Source organism: Lepisosteus oculatus, unplaced genomic scaffold (genome assembly GCF_040954835.1).
Source record: "Lepisosteus oculatus isolate fLepOcu1 unplaced genomic scaffold, fLepOcu1.hap2 HAP2_SCAFFOLD_45, whole genome shotgun sequence".
In the NCBI taxonomy this organism is placed as follows: Eukaryota; Metazoa; Chordata; class Actinopteri; order Semionotiformes; family Lepisosteidae; genus Lepisosteus; species Lepisosteus oculatus.
This window is the reverse complement of record NW_027167988.1, coordinates 147,217-163,465: the sequence shown is the minus strand read 5'-3', so window position 1 is coordinate 163,465 and position 16,249 is coordinate 147,217. Positions and strand designations below refer to the sequence as shown.

General features: G+C 42.8%; 5 non-coding genes across 5 annotated transcripts; 3 read left to right on the top strand and 2 right to left on the bottom strand.

Annotated features, from left to right (window-relative positions):
• Positions 1 to 1,124: 1,124 nt before the first annotated feature.
• Positions 1,125 to 1,206, top strand: trnas-uga (transfer RNA serine (anticodon UGA)). The gene has a single exon. It is a non-coding gene; the product is annotated as a tRNA-Ser (tRNA).
• A 9,452-nt stretch (positions 1,207 to 10,658) lies between these two features.
• On the bottom strand, positions 10,659 to 10,800 carry LOC138229472 (U4 spliceosomal RNA). Its single transcript, XR_011185883.1, has one exon. It is a non-coding gene; the product is annotated as a U4 spliceosomal RNA (small nuclear RNA).
• A 1,292-nt stretch (positions 10,801 to 12,092) lies between these two features.
• LOC138229327 (5S ribosomal RNA) lies at positions 12,093 to 12,211 on the top strand. Its single transcript, XR_011185758.1, has one exon. It is a non-coding gene; the product is annotated as a 5S ribosomal RNA (ribosomal RNA).
• A 772-nt stretch (positions 12,212 to 12,983) lies between these two features.
• On the top strand, positions 12,984 to 13,057 carry trnat-agu (transfer RNA threonine (anticodon AGU)). The gene has a single exon. It is a non-coding gene; the product is annotated as a tRNA-Thr (tRNA).
• A 1,879-nt stretch (positions 13,058 to 14,936) lies between these two features.
• trnas-cga (transfer RNA serine (anticodon CGA)) lies at positions 14,937 to 15,018 on the bottom strand. The gene has a single exon. It is a non-coding gene; the product is annotated as a tRNA-Ser (tRNA).
• Between the last annotated feature and the right edge of the window lie 1,231 nt (positions 15,019 to 16,249).

Here is a 16,249-nt window from a genome sequence, read left to right as displayed (position 1 = left end):
GAGACTGCGCTAGGTGTTTAGGGATAGACTTTGTCAGTTCCCCCTGGGATGATGGCCTCTCAAATAGTTTGTGATTCCTCTAGACGTTTATACAGTAGAAGCCTGCTTCGTGGCTTAAATCCAAGCTAAGGAAACGAGTTAGAGGTCTGATGCAGAACTGCGAATTCAATGAAGGGGAACACTACAGTACATTGCACTGTATGTGTGAGGAAAGCTGCCCCCTTCTGTTCCTTGTCGACCGAACAGAGGACTGTAAAGGATACCGCCAAGAAACTTTAGGATGCTGGTTGGAATCCAGCTCCAAAGAAGCCCCTTTGGGTGTTATGTAATCAAAAAGTAAAAACAGAGAATCTCCCTTTGATCAAAAGCGCAACAGAACTGTTTTCCGTGGAGCAGGTTTCAGACCCGTAGACCTGTTTTATTTGTAGGGCAGGGCGCATTCCCAAACGCGAATCTCCTGTTTTAGAAATGCTTTGGGCGGCGTGAAGTGAAAATAAGAAGTGGGCTCCAGATGCACATGGAAGCAATCAAGTGTTTCATCCGAGCTGTTTCAAAGACTGCTCAACAGCTTTCCTTTTACAGAGGCCCAACGATTAATGATGGGGGTGCACCCTTCAATGTGCCTTACGACTCTAGGGAGTGATTGAGACGATTCGTAGCGTGTGTTCATTTCCCTCTATTCCCCATGTTGCAGTGGTAAGATGACGTAAATTCCTGCTTCGACACGTAACGGCGTTATAATCAAGTACAGGAGCTGAGGGCTTTTGTTTTGTTTCGTTTTCTATGGCGTTCGTAAGCGCGCAAAACAAAGACAATTCCTGCGTCTAACACGAATGTAAATGCTTTTGAAAGTGCAGTGTGGTGCAGCTTGTAAAATCCTTGTCCACATTTGTGGTTTGTTGATGTTTTTTCTGTCTGCCAAAGTTGCATTTTGACATCCGGACGGGGAGACTTTATCATTTGAACGTGAAGCCAGCCTTAAACCCTCTGAGGCGTGTCTGTCTGCCGGCATGTATCTTGTGAAAGGTTTTTTTTTTAACAGAGAGCGACTTTAAAAAGGTTTCCGCAGCCACCTCGCACTCCGTGTTAGATTATAGGAGGAATGCGGCGGCGGCGAGCTCGCTGTAGTCGTGGCCGAGTAGTTAAGGCGATGGATTTGAAATCCATTGGGGACTCCCCGCTCAGGTTCGAATCCTGCCGACTACGGCGTCTGCCGCACGTCACCTTGTGCCTGTGCGGCAAAGGCGAAGTGCCGCTTCTCCTTTCCTGGTACTATAAAAATGCTACATCGCTTGGTCCTGCTTCCATGGAAAGCAGTTCTTCAGGTAATTCTACTCTCTTACCAAAGCTGTTAGGTTCCTTTCCGTGGTGAGATGGGTTGTCATGCAACGCTGCCACATAGTGCCGACAGACAAGTGTGTTGTGGGAGAAGAGAAAAGTGTTTGAAGATTTAAGAGTGTCTTAGGTGGAGCCAAAATCAAGTGTCACAAATGCAAGTGGGAGGATTTCCAATGTTTAATATGGTAAAAATAAGCGGAAGTTACCAGCTGGTCCGGCACAGTCTGCCATGCTTTTGTCATATACTGTAAAGTGGTGTGGAACTGGGTGTCGAACTGGAGCCTCACCATTTGCATATGTGAGGCTCCAGTTATACATCGAGTGTCACATTAAATGACAAAAATGAAGAGAGTTAAAGCACCTGGAGAGGTTTTCTTACAACTTTTGAGCTGACACAGTTTTGGAAAATGTTTCCTTCACGGTGCACTGAACAACATAGGCAGCCAAGAGTCTCCAAAACAAAACAGAATGGACAGATAGGAGAAAATTCCCACTCGTCCTGAAGTTCCCAAAATCCAGCACTGAGCGTAAACAAAGTGTCTAAGTAGCGTGGGAATGCTAACCCTAACCCTAGCTGGAGTTTGAGCAATCCGGCACTGAGCGTAAGAAGATGAGTCAAAGTAACGTCTAATCGGATTAGTTTCCTTAGAGCTGGTTCAGAGTTTGCTCAAGAGTTTACCTTTCACAGATGCGCAAAGAAGAATGTTGGGGGTGCACGCTTCAAGGCGCCTTACAGCTGTAGGGAGTGATTCGAGACGATTCGTGGCGTGTGCTCGTTCCCATATACCGTACGACCCGGGGTGCAGTGCTAGGATGACGTACAATACCGCTTGGGCACGTAACGGGGTTATATGCAAGTGCAGGACGTGAGGGTTTTCGTTTGTTCGTTTTGTTTTGCTCTGCTTTGCTTTGTTTTGCTTTCCATCGCGTTGGTAAGAGCGTAAATAAAAAGGCGATTCCTGTGTCTACCACTAATGTAAGAGCTATTTCAAGTGCGACGTGGTGCGGCTTTTCAAATGCTTGTGGGCATTTCTCTGTTGTTGATTCTTTTTTTGTGTGTAACAAAGTGGCATTTTCATGTCCAGACGGGGAGACTTTATCATTCCGACATGAAGCCACCCTTAAATCCTCTGAGGCGTGTCTGTCTGCAAGGCTTGTATTTTGCCTTCCGCCGGCGCCTCGCGATCCAGGTAAGATTGTAGCAAGAACGCAGCGGCAGTGGGGCTTGCTGTAGTCGTGGCTGAGTGGTTAAGGCGATGGACTAGAAATCCATTGGGGTCTCCCCGCACAGGTTCCAATCCTGCCGACTACGTTGTCCGCCTTCAGTCGGTGTGTTTCGGCACAAGCAAAGAAGCGCGCCTCTTTGCTGTTCCTGGTGGTTTTAAAACGCCCAATCGCTTGTACCTGCTGCCTTGGAAATAAGTTCTTCAGCGTCCGCAAATGGCATTTTGCAGCTGGAAGCAGATGTCGACGCGTTTTGCACAGAGCACCAAAAAAGCGTCTTTTTTGAAGGCTCAGGCACTGAGCATTGGTGGTTCAGTGGTAGAATTCTCACCTGCCACGTGGGAGGCTCGGGTTTGATTCCCGGCCAATGCAGTGGCTTTTGCAGCGAGCGGCTCCATCACTTGCATCCCCTTGCAACTCGCAACTGAAAACCCACTGAAGCTAAGCAGGTGTGAGCCAGGTCAGTACCTGGATGAGGATGAGCTACAGGGAAAAACAAAGCTTCCAGCTGGAAGCGGTGTTAATGGTGCCGGCGGGGGGGCGCTCACCCTGAGGTCTGTGCGGGTCCCAATGCCCCAATATAGTGACGGAGATGCTGTGTTGTAAAAGGGCGCTGTCTTTTGGATGAGATGTAAAACCGAGGTCACAGCGCTCTGTGGTCATTCAAAATGACCACCAAAACCTTTGACAAAAGCTCTTGGTAATTGATGGTCTTCAATAATGCTTCTCCTTTAGGTACATTTTAAATCAGCTGAAAAATGCTGTGAAATGGGGGGGCACTTCAGGCCAGTGTAGGATTTGGGTTACAAGAACCATGAAACTGCACGAGAAAGCCCGTACACTGAATTACACAGCTTTCTATTCAAAGGAGGACAAAATTCCCTGAGTTTGATTTTTTGCAACACAGAGAGGAGCACTGTCGTGAGGCCGGTTAGCTCAGTTGGTTAGAGTGTGGTGCTAATAACGCCAAGGTCGTGGGTTTGAGCCCCGTACGGGCCAAGTCTAGGTCCAGGTCCCTGTTTGTGAAACAGGCAAATGACTGTCTCAGGGGCCCATTCCTCATTCTCAAGACACATGTATGCAGTATGTACACCGTGCATTGAGCAATAGGGACTGAATACACCACAGGTAAGGTTAGAAGTCATTCTGAGGTGCCACATGTGAGGGATACAGCTAGGCATCCAAAATGTAGGGTTTGAGACCCTTCAGGAGTACTGCATCCTTTGAGACAGACCTGTGCATGTTAAACAAATGATCATTTCTTTCGGCATTAGGGACTAAATATACTAAACATATGATGCTAAAATGTTATTTTCACATATATTAATGTAATAAATGATTGCTTATGCTTTATAAACAAATCTAATTAAAATAAAAGCTTAAGTTTTGTATTTATCTTGTACCATAGAACAAGATTTTCTTTGTATTTGAAGCCCACAAAGTGTCCAAATGACGCACTACATGATATAAGGAAGATTATCACATGCATATCGGTATTATCTTTCTTATGAAAATGCATTCCTTTCATTACCTTTTACTTTTTAAAATGAACTCAAATTGAGTATAATGTAATAATTTAAGTAGAATAGATTCTAATAATATAATGATCCAGTGTTTTGCACTACTTCACTGCTTCACTGCTCTATGCCATCTGGAAATAAATCCTCAGACTGCTTACTGCCCTGGGCATGTACCAATAAATTAAAGGAGCACATCTGTTTATCACTGCGTTGAAGCAGGAGACACACAGTCTCTGCAAACACATCCTAGATACAGTGTTCCAGCACCTTTGACCTCATCCAGAACGTATCATTTCTTGAAAGGGATTGCTGTCCGAATGCACATCTGAATCCCAAACAGAATCTCTAGTAAAATACGATCATTTGTGAAACAGGCAAATGACTGTCTCAGGGGCCCATTCCTCATTGTCAGACACATGTATGGAATGCTTTCACCGTGCATTGAGCAATAGGGATTAAAAACACCGCAGGTAAGGTTAGATGTCATGTTCTATGATCATTTCTTTCAGCATTAGGGACTAAATATACTAAACGTATGATGCTAAAATGTTATTTTCACATATATTAATGTAATAAATGATTGCTTATGCTTTATAAACAAATCTAATTAAAATAAAAGCTTAAGTTTTGTATTTATCTTGTACCATAGAACAAGATTTTCTTTGTATTTCAAGCCCACAAAGTGTCCAAATGACGCACTACATGATATAAGGAAGATTATCACATGCATATCGGTATTATCTTTCTTATGAAAATGCATTCCTTTCATTACCTTTTACTTTTTAAAATGAACTCAAATTGAGTATAATGTAATAATTTAAGTAGAATAGATTCTAATAATATAATGATCCAGTGTTTTGCACTACTTCACTGCTTCACTGCTCTATGCCATCTGGAAATAAATCCTCAGACTGCTTACTGCCCTGGGCATGTACCAATAAATTAAAGGAGCACATCTGTTTATCACTGCGTTGAAGCAGGAGACACACAGTCTCTGCAAACACATCCTAGATACAGTGTTCCAGCACCTTTGACCTCATCCAGAACGTATCATTTCTTGAAAGGGATTGCTGTCCGAATGCACATCTGAATCCCAAACAGAATCTCTAGTAAAATACGATCATTTGTGAAACAGGCAAATGACTGTCTCAGGGGCCCATTCCTCATTGTCAGACACATGTATGGAATGCTTTCACCGTGCATTGAGCAATAGGGATTAAAAACACCGCAGGTAAGGTTAGATGTCATGTTCTATGATCATTTCTTTCAGCATTAGGGACTAAATATACTAAACATATGATGCTAAAATGTTATTTTCACATATATTAATGTAATAAATGATTGCTTATGCTTTATAAACAAATCTAATTAAAATAAAAGCTTAAGTTTTGTATTTATCTTGTACCATAGAACAAGATTTTCTTTGTATTTGAAGCCCACAAAGTGTCCAAATGACGCACTACATGATATAAGGAAGATTATCACATGCATATCGGTATTATCTTTCTTATGAAAATGCATTCCTTTCATTACCTTTTACTTTTTAAAATGAACTCAAATTGAGTATAATGTAATAATTTAAGTAGAATAGATTCTAATAATATAATGATCCAGTGTTTTGCACTACTTCACTGCTTCACTGCTCTATGCCATCTGGAAATAAATCCTCAGACTGCTTACTGCCCTGGGCATGTACCAATAAATTAAAGGAGCACATCTGTTTATCACTGCGTTGAAGCAGGAGACACACAGTCTCTGCAAACACATCCTAGATACAGTGTTCCAGCACCTTTGACCTCATCCAGAACGTATCATTTCTTGAAAGGGATTGCTGTCCGAATGCACATCTGAATCCCAAACAGAATCTCTAGTAAAATACGATCATTTGTGAAACAGGCAAATGACTGTCTCAGGGGCCCATTCCTCATTGTCAGACACATGTATGGAATGCTTTCACCGTGCATTGAGCAATAGGGATTAAAAACACCGCAGGTAAGGTTAGATGTCATGTTCTATGATCATTTCTTTCAGCATTAGGGACTAAATATACTAAACGTATGATGCTAAAATGTTATTTTCACATATATTAATGTAATAAATGATTGCTTATGCTTTATAAACAAATCTAATTAAAATAAAAGCTTAAGTTTTGTATTTATCTTGTACCATAGAACAAGATTTTCTTTGTATTTCAAGCCCACAAAGTGTCCAAATGACGCACTACATGATATAAGGAAGATTATCACATGCATATCGGTATTATCTTTCTTATGAAAATGCATTCCTTTCATTACCTTTTACTTTTTAAAATGAACTCAAATTGAGTATAATGTAATAATTTAAGTAGAATAGATTCTAATAATATAATGATCCAGTGTTTTGCACTACTTCACTGCTTCACTGCTCTATGCCATCTGGAAATAAATCCTCAGACTGCTTACTGCCCTGGGCATGTACCAATAAATTAAAGGAGCACATCTGTTTATCACTGCGTTGAAGCAGGAGACACACAGTCTCTGCAAACACATCCTAGATACAGTGTTCCAGCACCTTTGACCTCATCCAGAACGTATCATTTCTTGAAAGGGATTGCTGTCCGAATGCACATCTGAATCCCAAACAGAATCTCTAGTAAAATACGATCATTTGTGAAACAGGCAAATGACTGTCTCAGGGGCCCATTCCTCATTGTCAGACACATGTATGGAATGCTTTCACCGTGCATTGAGCAATAGGGATTAAAAACACCGCAGGTAAGGTTAGATGTCATGTTCTATGATCATTTCTTTCAGCATTAGGGACTAAATATACTAAACGTATGATGCTAAAATGTTATTTTCACATATATTAATGTAATAAATGATTGCTTATGCTTTATAAACAAATCTAATTAAAATAAAAGCTTACGTTTTGTATTTATCTTGTACCATAGAACATGATTTGCTTTGTATTTCAAGCCCACAAAGTGTCCAAATGTTCTATGATCATTTCTTTCAGCATTAGGGACTAAATATACCAAACGTATGATGCTAAAATCCTGAAAAAAGGATGTGCTCCATCTCGTCAGTAGATTGGATTCCAAAACTGATTTGGGTCAATATACATTACCTTTGAAATTAAAGTACAGTCTACTGTAGGGAACCATCCACTTAGAAAGCATTGGCCTTCCCTGGGGGTCAGGTAGGTGCAAAAGATAAACCTTTATCCTATCTTTATCTTAAGATAAGTGGCCAAGCAGTATTTTTCCAAGTTTCACCAAGCACATCATGTTGCCATAGTAGACAAAGTTCTATAAAATGTTAAATAACTTTTAAAAAAAGCATCTTGGTCTTACAGTACTGTACAAGGTGAATTAAACTGTCCCTGGTAATAAAAAGTAATTAGAAGCATCTCAGAAACTTTATCTCTAGAAACATTAGCTGTTTTATATCATGTAATTTAGTGTGATGTTGTCAGAATTCAAGGACATTATCACACACAGAAATTGGTTCAGTTAAATCTAAAAAACACAGCTAAACATGGGTTTAAATGTAACAGATGTCTTACCTCTTGTCAAAAGATTTAATTCAAGAAGCGATGTAATAAATGATTGCTTATGCTTTATAAAGAAATCTAATTAAAATAAAAGCTTAAGTTTTGTATTTATCTTGTACCATAGAACATGATTTTCTTTGTATTTGAAGCCCACAAAGTGTCCAAATGATGCACTACATGATATAAGGAAGATTATCACATGCATATCGGTATTATCTTTCTTATGAAAATGCATTCCTTTCATTACCTTTTACTTTTTAAAATGAACTCAAATTGTGTATAATGTAATAATTTAAGTAGAATAGATTCAGGTAGGAAATATAGAGTCATGATGTTTATGGCTGACATCATTTCACATGGGTGAATTTTAAGCTAAGAAATAAAAACATTTACAATGAAGATACCATTGCTTAATTTTAAATGCCTTTAAAAAATAAATACCTCCTGAGAATAATTTGCCACTCCCAGATCCTTGGTAAGGTACTGTTTGAATCCAATCAGGAGAGGAGCATCCAGGGAGTGCTTTCTATAGAGTCCAGCTTGGGCCACTCTCTTCCGGCCTGCTGATACTTTTTAACTACTCAGGGCCTGTAAGGATATAAAACACCGGTTAAAACATTTTATACCTATAAGACAAATTAGAATTTTAGTAAAAAATAGATACATCTGAAAAATAAAAAGTCTTACTGCTCATAGAGTTCTTCAGAGCTCACATCTTCCCCTTCCTTATCCGCTTCTGTTTCAGTTTCTAGAGCAGCCTCTGGCATCTCTTCCTCCTGGACTGCGGCCTCTTGCTCAGGGCCGCTGGAATGCAGGTAGATTCTTTTCAACATGCTTTTACATAATATGTTGTAACAATGATTTCAAAAAGAAACTACAGAAGCCTTACAGATTAAAAATATCTCACCTTGCCAATGTGTCTTCAGGCTTCCCATGTACAAAAAGGCCCAAGGACTCTAGCAGTCTTACAACCACTATCCTGTTTGCCTCACCAGACACGATCTCTATTCTGTGGTAATCCACGATGACCCCGTTCTTCAGGTGATTCATCATGTCCTCCCTCGCCTGTTGAGAGGCCATCCTGATGTTTTCTGCCGTGGCGTGCTTCATACACGCCCTCTTCAAGTGAGCAGGAAGCTGATCAAGAGTATTCAGGCACATCTTGCACACCAGGGGAATCCTCGCGGGTTTCCTTTGAAAATAAATAATACCATCTGTGTATAGAAACAAGCTAAGACTGATTTCTTAAATTATCCTTAATTTTCTCTCTCATAGTTTGAGCATAATGATTTTATTGCATTTATATAAGAATTGCTCATTGCTCCTAAATAAATAATGGTTTCATAAAAAAGTGAACACTTGGTCTCAGTCACAGACTTTCCAATAGAAGCCATTGTGGAGTTCAGCAACTGCAGGTCCTAGAAGTGGGGAAGGAATTTTAAAAGAGAAATTGAATTACAATACAGAAGGAATGGCTGAGGGATCACTGAAATATATATATACAAATTCCAAAGACTGAGTCCATATAGAAACAACTACCTTTCATTTTCAGTATAAGAAAAAAAAAACATTATCTTCCAAAGCATCATAAAATTGTCCCTTCTTCCAGACTCTACTTCTCTCTTGTAGTAGTATAGCAGACCTTTCCAGGTGAGCAGATCACAGAGTCCGAAATGAGCTTCCTCCATCAAGCAAAGTACCTGAACATGACTCTGTCTTCATAAAAGCGCCCCTGTAATAAAGAAATTAAATCCGAAATCAAGAGGGCAGTTGCCTACTGAAATACAAGAAGTCATCAATTTTAACCTAGCAACACATTAAAGGCTGCATCTATACAAGTACGATTCTAGAAATGCTCACCAGATTACGTTTTAAGAAGGAACTGCGCCTCAGGTTCCGCCGAGATCTTAACTCGGATGGCAGGATTCAGAGTCCGGAGTGCGGACTGATGGCGCACGGAGAGTCCATATACTGTGGATCCCTCAGTGATCTTCCGCGTATTCAAACCGCCAGCGTGTGACTCCCCTGTCCCCGTGACCTCATTGCTCTGCTCTCTCCTCTGTGCAGCTGAGCCCGACTCACGGTAAAATGGAAAAAAATATGCCCTCGACGTGAGATTTATTCTGGAGCGAGCCAGTGTTGCGCATAGCTGCCTTCAAAGCAGTTAACCCAGGTTCGATTCCCAGCCAACGCAGTTACGAATGTTTTCAAATGCTGTCATGAGCCTTGGATTGTGACTAGCAAAGCGAAGCCTTTTGAAAGAGCTAAAGCACTGCAAAACGGAATTGAAGGAGAATCTTACAGGGGATTCTGAGCAGTGTCTGCATACATGCAGTCAGATAAAGGTGCTGAAAGCTTGAGCTACTCTCAATGTCATGCTGCCCTTCCCCGGAGTAAATTTGTTACATTGAAAGAATGCTTCTGGCAGGTTCAAAAAGGGACCCTTGTTAATTGGAGAAATCAATGATTTCGAATGAATTCTGTATGCGTTAAAAGACAGCTATACACAGAAAACATGCAGGACACTGCTCATGATGTTTCCCGAGCAGAAACACAGTGCGTTTTTCCAAGCCATTTGACAAAGCCCACCCACTGAAAACTGCAGCAGATCGTGTAAAGACGTTCAACTTTGTAACTACTGCACGCACAGGAAGCAGAATAAATTCCTCTTTTCAAACTGTCAAAGGTTTGCTTTGCGAACGCTGCAGGACATCGCACAATCTCTTTTGAATGGGGACAAACGATTTCTTATGGGGCGCAGTAAGTACAGACGTTTAAAATGCTCCACTCATGCCGACGATGCAGCATGAAGAAGCGCAACCTAACGTTTGACAGACAAAAGCCAGGCGCCGCTACGAGCAATATGAAATCATACTGACAAGCACACGGCGTTTCGCGCTGACACAAAAGTAATCTCGACAGACGCTGTTCTCTGCATAAAGCTGAAAGAGCTAAAGAGCGTTTCTGTTGACACGTAACAAGTTCGTTTCTTTCTACCATGATATCACCGTGACCAAATCTGTCTTTAAACACCTTGCTCAGTCTCTGACGAGACTGTCAAAAATTGCTTTCGCCGATTGTATTGCAAACCGGCGGAAGCGGGGTATTGGGAAAAGTTTTCAACTAGCAATAATCACGCCTCGGCTAACCCTCACAGGCTACGATACTGCCACTGCGCAAAGCTGACGGTTGCCAGGCAACCGCGGGGATCCTATGGAAATCGTTATCGATCGTGTCATGGCATGTCGTTGCTATAACGCTTCATATTTGTCGTCTTCTTCTTCTTCTAGCTTGAGGTTTTGAAGAATTTCATGACAGACAAGGGCTCCGTTGGGAACAAAGGGCGTTGTGAGAAAACCGTTGCTTATTTTCAGCAGCAGAAATACAACCCTTTAAATACAAGATGACAGAACAATGACGAAGGGCATGCCGGGAGGAACTCATGCACTACAGAGGAAAGGGGGCGGGCACGTACAGTTCACATTCAAGCCACAAGTACTCCTCTTGGATGTTGCACAAACAAATCCTAACGTCTTGAAAGCATTGCAGCATGTTTGTGTCCCACTTCCCGTGGCTGCGGGACGACTGACACGAACGGACAAACACAATCTGTGGCGTTTAGCGTGACATAGTCTTGCAGGCATCGTGCTGTCTCACTGCAATATTATACCGCTGGAGGAAACAGTCCATCTGGCCATGAAACTCATTTGAACGTCTAGCTACAGCAACTAACAATATCATGATTTATTCAGGATGTGTGGAATCAGCACGTCCCGGAGACAGCTTCCGAAATCGTGAGCATTCTCTGGTGGTAGGGGCGTTCAAGATGGCGCTCAGGTGGGAGGTAAAGTTTAGTGGTTGGGGAGTTTTTTTGAGTTTTTCATGACCTGAATGTTAATTTTTGCTTTTTTTGACTACAGAAAAATAAGGACTTAACACTAGTTGTTTAAACTTCAGTTATAATTGAAAGAAAAAAAAACGATTTTTTTTTAGGTTTAAAAAGTCCGATATGAGTAACACTGGGAAAAGAAAAGAGAGTGCTGGGTCTTCGAAGGAGAACTCTAAGATACCTCAATCGTATATGTATAGCACTACAAAAAAATCGATGGCAACTAAAGGGAAAAGTGAAGCAGCTGCAGGGGCAGCAAGAGGGCGGAGGCGCCGCGGGCCCGGCCGAAGTGTTGGACCGGTGCGCTTTACGTGCTGAAATAAACACGCGACAGCCCCGAAATGTTTCCAGAGTGCTGTGCACTGAAGACTTGCCTGGTGCTCCTCCATGCAGATTCTTTGTCCTCCTCCAGTGCGGGACGAGCCAACACAAGGGAGCGCATTCGCCAACATCCAGGCACGCAATGCGATTTGGAAAGCAGCTCCTTTCCAAAGAGTTGCACACGAACGATCCTTCAGTCCCGCTCGGCGGGCACGGAACTCCCGCCACACACAGCTTCAAGTAGCGAGTCAGGCGCCGGGGCTTTCGCTTACGGCCACACCACCCTGAACACGCCCGATCTCGTCTGGTCTCAGAAGCTAAGCAGCGTCGGGCCTGGTTAGTACTTGGATGGGAGACTGCCTGGGAATACCAGGTGCTGTAAGCTTTTGCTCTCCCGGCCAGCAGGGGTCGCCGTTGGTGCCGTAGGCTTTGGGAGGAAAACCTGCAGGATGGAAAGGTGATCTATAGCCTCATCTCTAGAGATGTTTTGTTGCTGTGGCATGTGTGTGACCCATATTCAAAAAAAAAAACCCGTCTGTAAAACGAATATCGAAGCTGCCTCTAAATCTGCAAATGAAGATGAGTCGATAAACCACTCGTTTTTCGTATAACTAGACATATATTCATTTGTTACCGATTTCATTCATTGAGCACGGATACAATAGAGGTACAGCCATTCACTGTTTGACATGTCTGCACTGGTACAGAACCGAGCAATCAGAAAATGGGTGAAACTGTCTTTAGACTCAGCATACAGTAACCACTCGGCCACCTCGTCTAGGAAACTGGGCTGTCCTGACATGGGTTGGCGCACTCCAGTTGATCTTTTTCTTTTTTTTCCCTCATACTCGAGGGTCATTTTCCTGTTCCACATGCGATTTCAACATTTTCCTTGGGAGATGTCAAGCCAGCAAGCCACTGCTGTGGTTCAGTGGCCAGTGTGGAGTTCAGTGGCCCTGTTGTACACAGAAAGCACATTGAGCTCCTTGGACATGAAAAGTTCCAGATAAAAGCCATTTGTCATCCTTTCTCTTGGTGTCGATGTTGCTATTGTATGTAAAGGTGGCAACTTGCTCAGCGAGCAGGCGGAGCACACACCGAATGCAGATGTGTCTGAGTGGTGTGTCCAAGTGGCTGCAAAAGGACAGCACTCCCGGGGCGCCGTGGCTTAGTTGGTTAAAGCGCCTGTCTAGTAAACAGAAAATCCTGGGTCCGAATCCCAGCGGTGCCTTTTTTTGTTCTGTGTTCTCGAACAGAACTGCTCATTATGGACAACCGCATACGTCTAGACTTAATTAAATGCAAGTATTCATTTCCTGTCTTGAACGACTTGTTTTTCTTAAAATGGATGCAACTTGCAAAACATGAAATACAAACCTCGCTAATCAGCGCTCGCGGCTGGCAAAAAAAAAAGAAGTCAGCAATGTTTTTTTCTTTAACCTTAAGCCTGCTAATGGAGAAGAACCTAGTCGCCACATCACATACATCCGTTTCAACGATAAGAAGGTAACAACTATCCTCACTCCAGAGTAAATCTCACGTTGAGGGCATATTTTTTTCCACTTTACCATGAGTCGGGCTCAGCTGCACAGAGGCGAGAGCAGAGCAATGAGGTCAGGGGGATAGGGGAGTCACACGCTGGCGGTTTGAACACGCGGAAGATCACTGAGGGATCCACAGTATGTGGACCCTCCGTGCGCCATCATTCCACACTCCAGACTCTGAATCCTGCCATCCGAGTTAAGATCTCGGCGGAACCTGAGGCGCAGTTCTTTCTTAAAACGTAATCTGGTGAGCATTTCTAGAATCGTACTTGTATAGATGCAGCCTTTAATGTGTTGCTAGGTTAAAATTTATGACTTCTTGTATTTCAGTAGGCAACTGCCCTCTTGATTTCGGATTGAATTTCTTTATTACAGGGGCGCTTTTATGATGACAGAGTCATGTTCAGGTACTTTGCTTGATGGAGGAAGCTCATTTCGGACTCTGTGATCTGCTCACCTGGAAAGGTCTGCTGTACTACTACAAGAGAGAAGTAGAGTCTGGAGGAAGGGACAATTTTATGATGCTTTGGAAGGTAATGTTTTTTTTTTCTTTGAAATCGAAATGAATCAGAATATCAGTGCAAAAGACAAACTCTTGGTTTGGTTTAAAGAGATATGGTTTTAAAACAGACAAAATGTAGAAAACAGGTGTTTCTCACTTTTGGAAAAGAATGGACCGGGGGTAATATTTTACTAGTTGCAGTGCTAAGCTCACTGGGTTACAGTCCTGCAGTGTCACACCAGGGCCAGTGGTGCAATGGATAATGTGTCTGACTATGGATTAGGAGTTTGGAGGTTTGACTCCTGCCTGGCGCTGGTTGTTTTTAAACACATCAGCCTACTCCCTAAGTAGCCTGTGCTACTTACTGCATTGTAATCGTACCCAGTAAGAGATTTCCTTCATGTAAATGAACTGCACCTGACAGCTTTAGAAAAACACCTGGGCTCAGTACGGTGCTGAGAGCTCAAGTTGTACCAATAAACTTGACAGTAAAAGGTTGTAATTAGTCAAGAAATAAAGTCGAACAACAGCTGCGGGTTTGATTCTGAACGTATCAGATTGCAGCACCTTTTACTTCAATTGACAAATGATAGAGATTCGAAGAGAGATCCTTCAGACCAGCAAGCGAACCCACGGCTATTTCGGTTTTCTATCTAGGCAACGTTGGTGTCTGCAATAGCATACATGAAAGCGTGATGCAATTTCTGTGGCTACATTTGTTGCACGTCATGCACAGTAAGAGTGTTTCTAACACCAAATAAAAAGTCAACAATTAGCGATCACGCCTTCTCCTCAGTTAACCCACTGAAACCCTTGCTGTTAACAGTTCTTTAATGCGTGCTTTACGAGCACCTACATATTGTGTCGGTTCTTTCAGTTTTATTCATTAGGTTTTCAAAGGCATAAGTAGAACACCAGAGGTGCGAACGCAAGATGTGTGGTTATCTGAAGAACTCATTTCCATGGCAGCGGGGCCAAGCGATTTAGCGTTTTTATCGTACCGGGAAAGGAGAAACAGCACTTCGCCTTTGCCGCGCAGGCACAAGGAGACGTGCGGCAGACGCCGTAGTCGGCAGGATTCGAACCTGCGCGGGGAGTCCCCAATGGATTTCGAGTCCATCGCCTTAACCACTCGGCCACGACTACAGCGAGTTTGCCATCGCTGCATTCCTCCTTTAATCTAACACGGAGTGCGACGTGGCTGCGGAAACCTTTTCAAAGTCGCTCTCCGTTAAAAAAAATAAATACCTTTGACAAAATACGTGCCGGCAGATAGACACGCCTCAGAGGGTTTAAGGCTGGCTTCACGTTCAAATGATAAAGTCTCCCCGTCCGGATGTCAAAATGCAGCTTTGGCAGACAGAACAAACAGCAACAAACCACAAATGTGGATAAGGATTTTACAAGCTGCACCACACTGCACTTTCAAAAGCATTTACATTCCTGTTAGACGCAGGAATTGCCTTTGATTTGCGTGCTTACAAACGCCATGGAAAACGAAACAAAACAAAAGCCCTCAGCTCCTGCACTTGATTATAATGCCGTTACGTGTCGAAGCAGGAATTTACGTCATCCTACCACTGCAACACGGGGAATAGAGGGAAATGAGCACACGCTACGAATCGTCTCAATCATTCCTGTTAGACGCAGGAATTGCCTTTGATTTGCGCGCTTACGAACGCCATGGAAAACGAAACAAAACTAAAGCCCTCAGCTCCTGCACTTGATTATAATGCCATTACGTGTCGAAGCAGTAATTTACGTCATCCTACCACTGCAACACGGGGAATAGAGGGAAATGAGCACACGCTACGAATCGTCTCAATCACTCCCTAGAGTCCTAAGGCGCATTGAAGGGTGCACCCCCATCATTAATCGTTGCGCCTCTGTGAAAGGAAAGCTCTTGAGCAGTCTTTGAAACAGCTCGGATGAAACACTTGATTGCTTCCATGTGCATCTGGAGCCCATTTCTTATTTTCACTTCACGCCCATTAAAGCATTTCTAAAACAGGAGATTCGCGCTTGGGAATGCGCCCTGCCTTACAAATAAAACAGGTCTACGGGTCTGAAACCTGCTCCACGGAAAACAGCTCTGTTGCGCTTTTGATCAAAGGGAGATTCGCTGTTCTTACTTTTTGATGACATAACACCCAAAGGGGCTTCTTTGGAGCTGGATTTCAACCAGCATCCTTGGCGGTATCCTTTACAGTCCTCTGTTCGGTCGACAAGGGACAGAAGGGGGCAGCTTTCCTCACACATACAGTGCAATGTACTGTAGTGTTCCCGTTCATTGAATTTGCAGTTCTGCATCAGACCTCTAACCCGTTTCCTTAGCTTGGATTTAAGCCACGAAGCAGGCTTCTACTGTATAAACGTC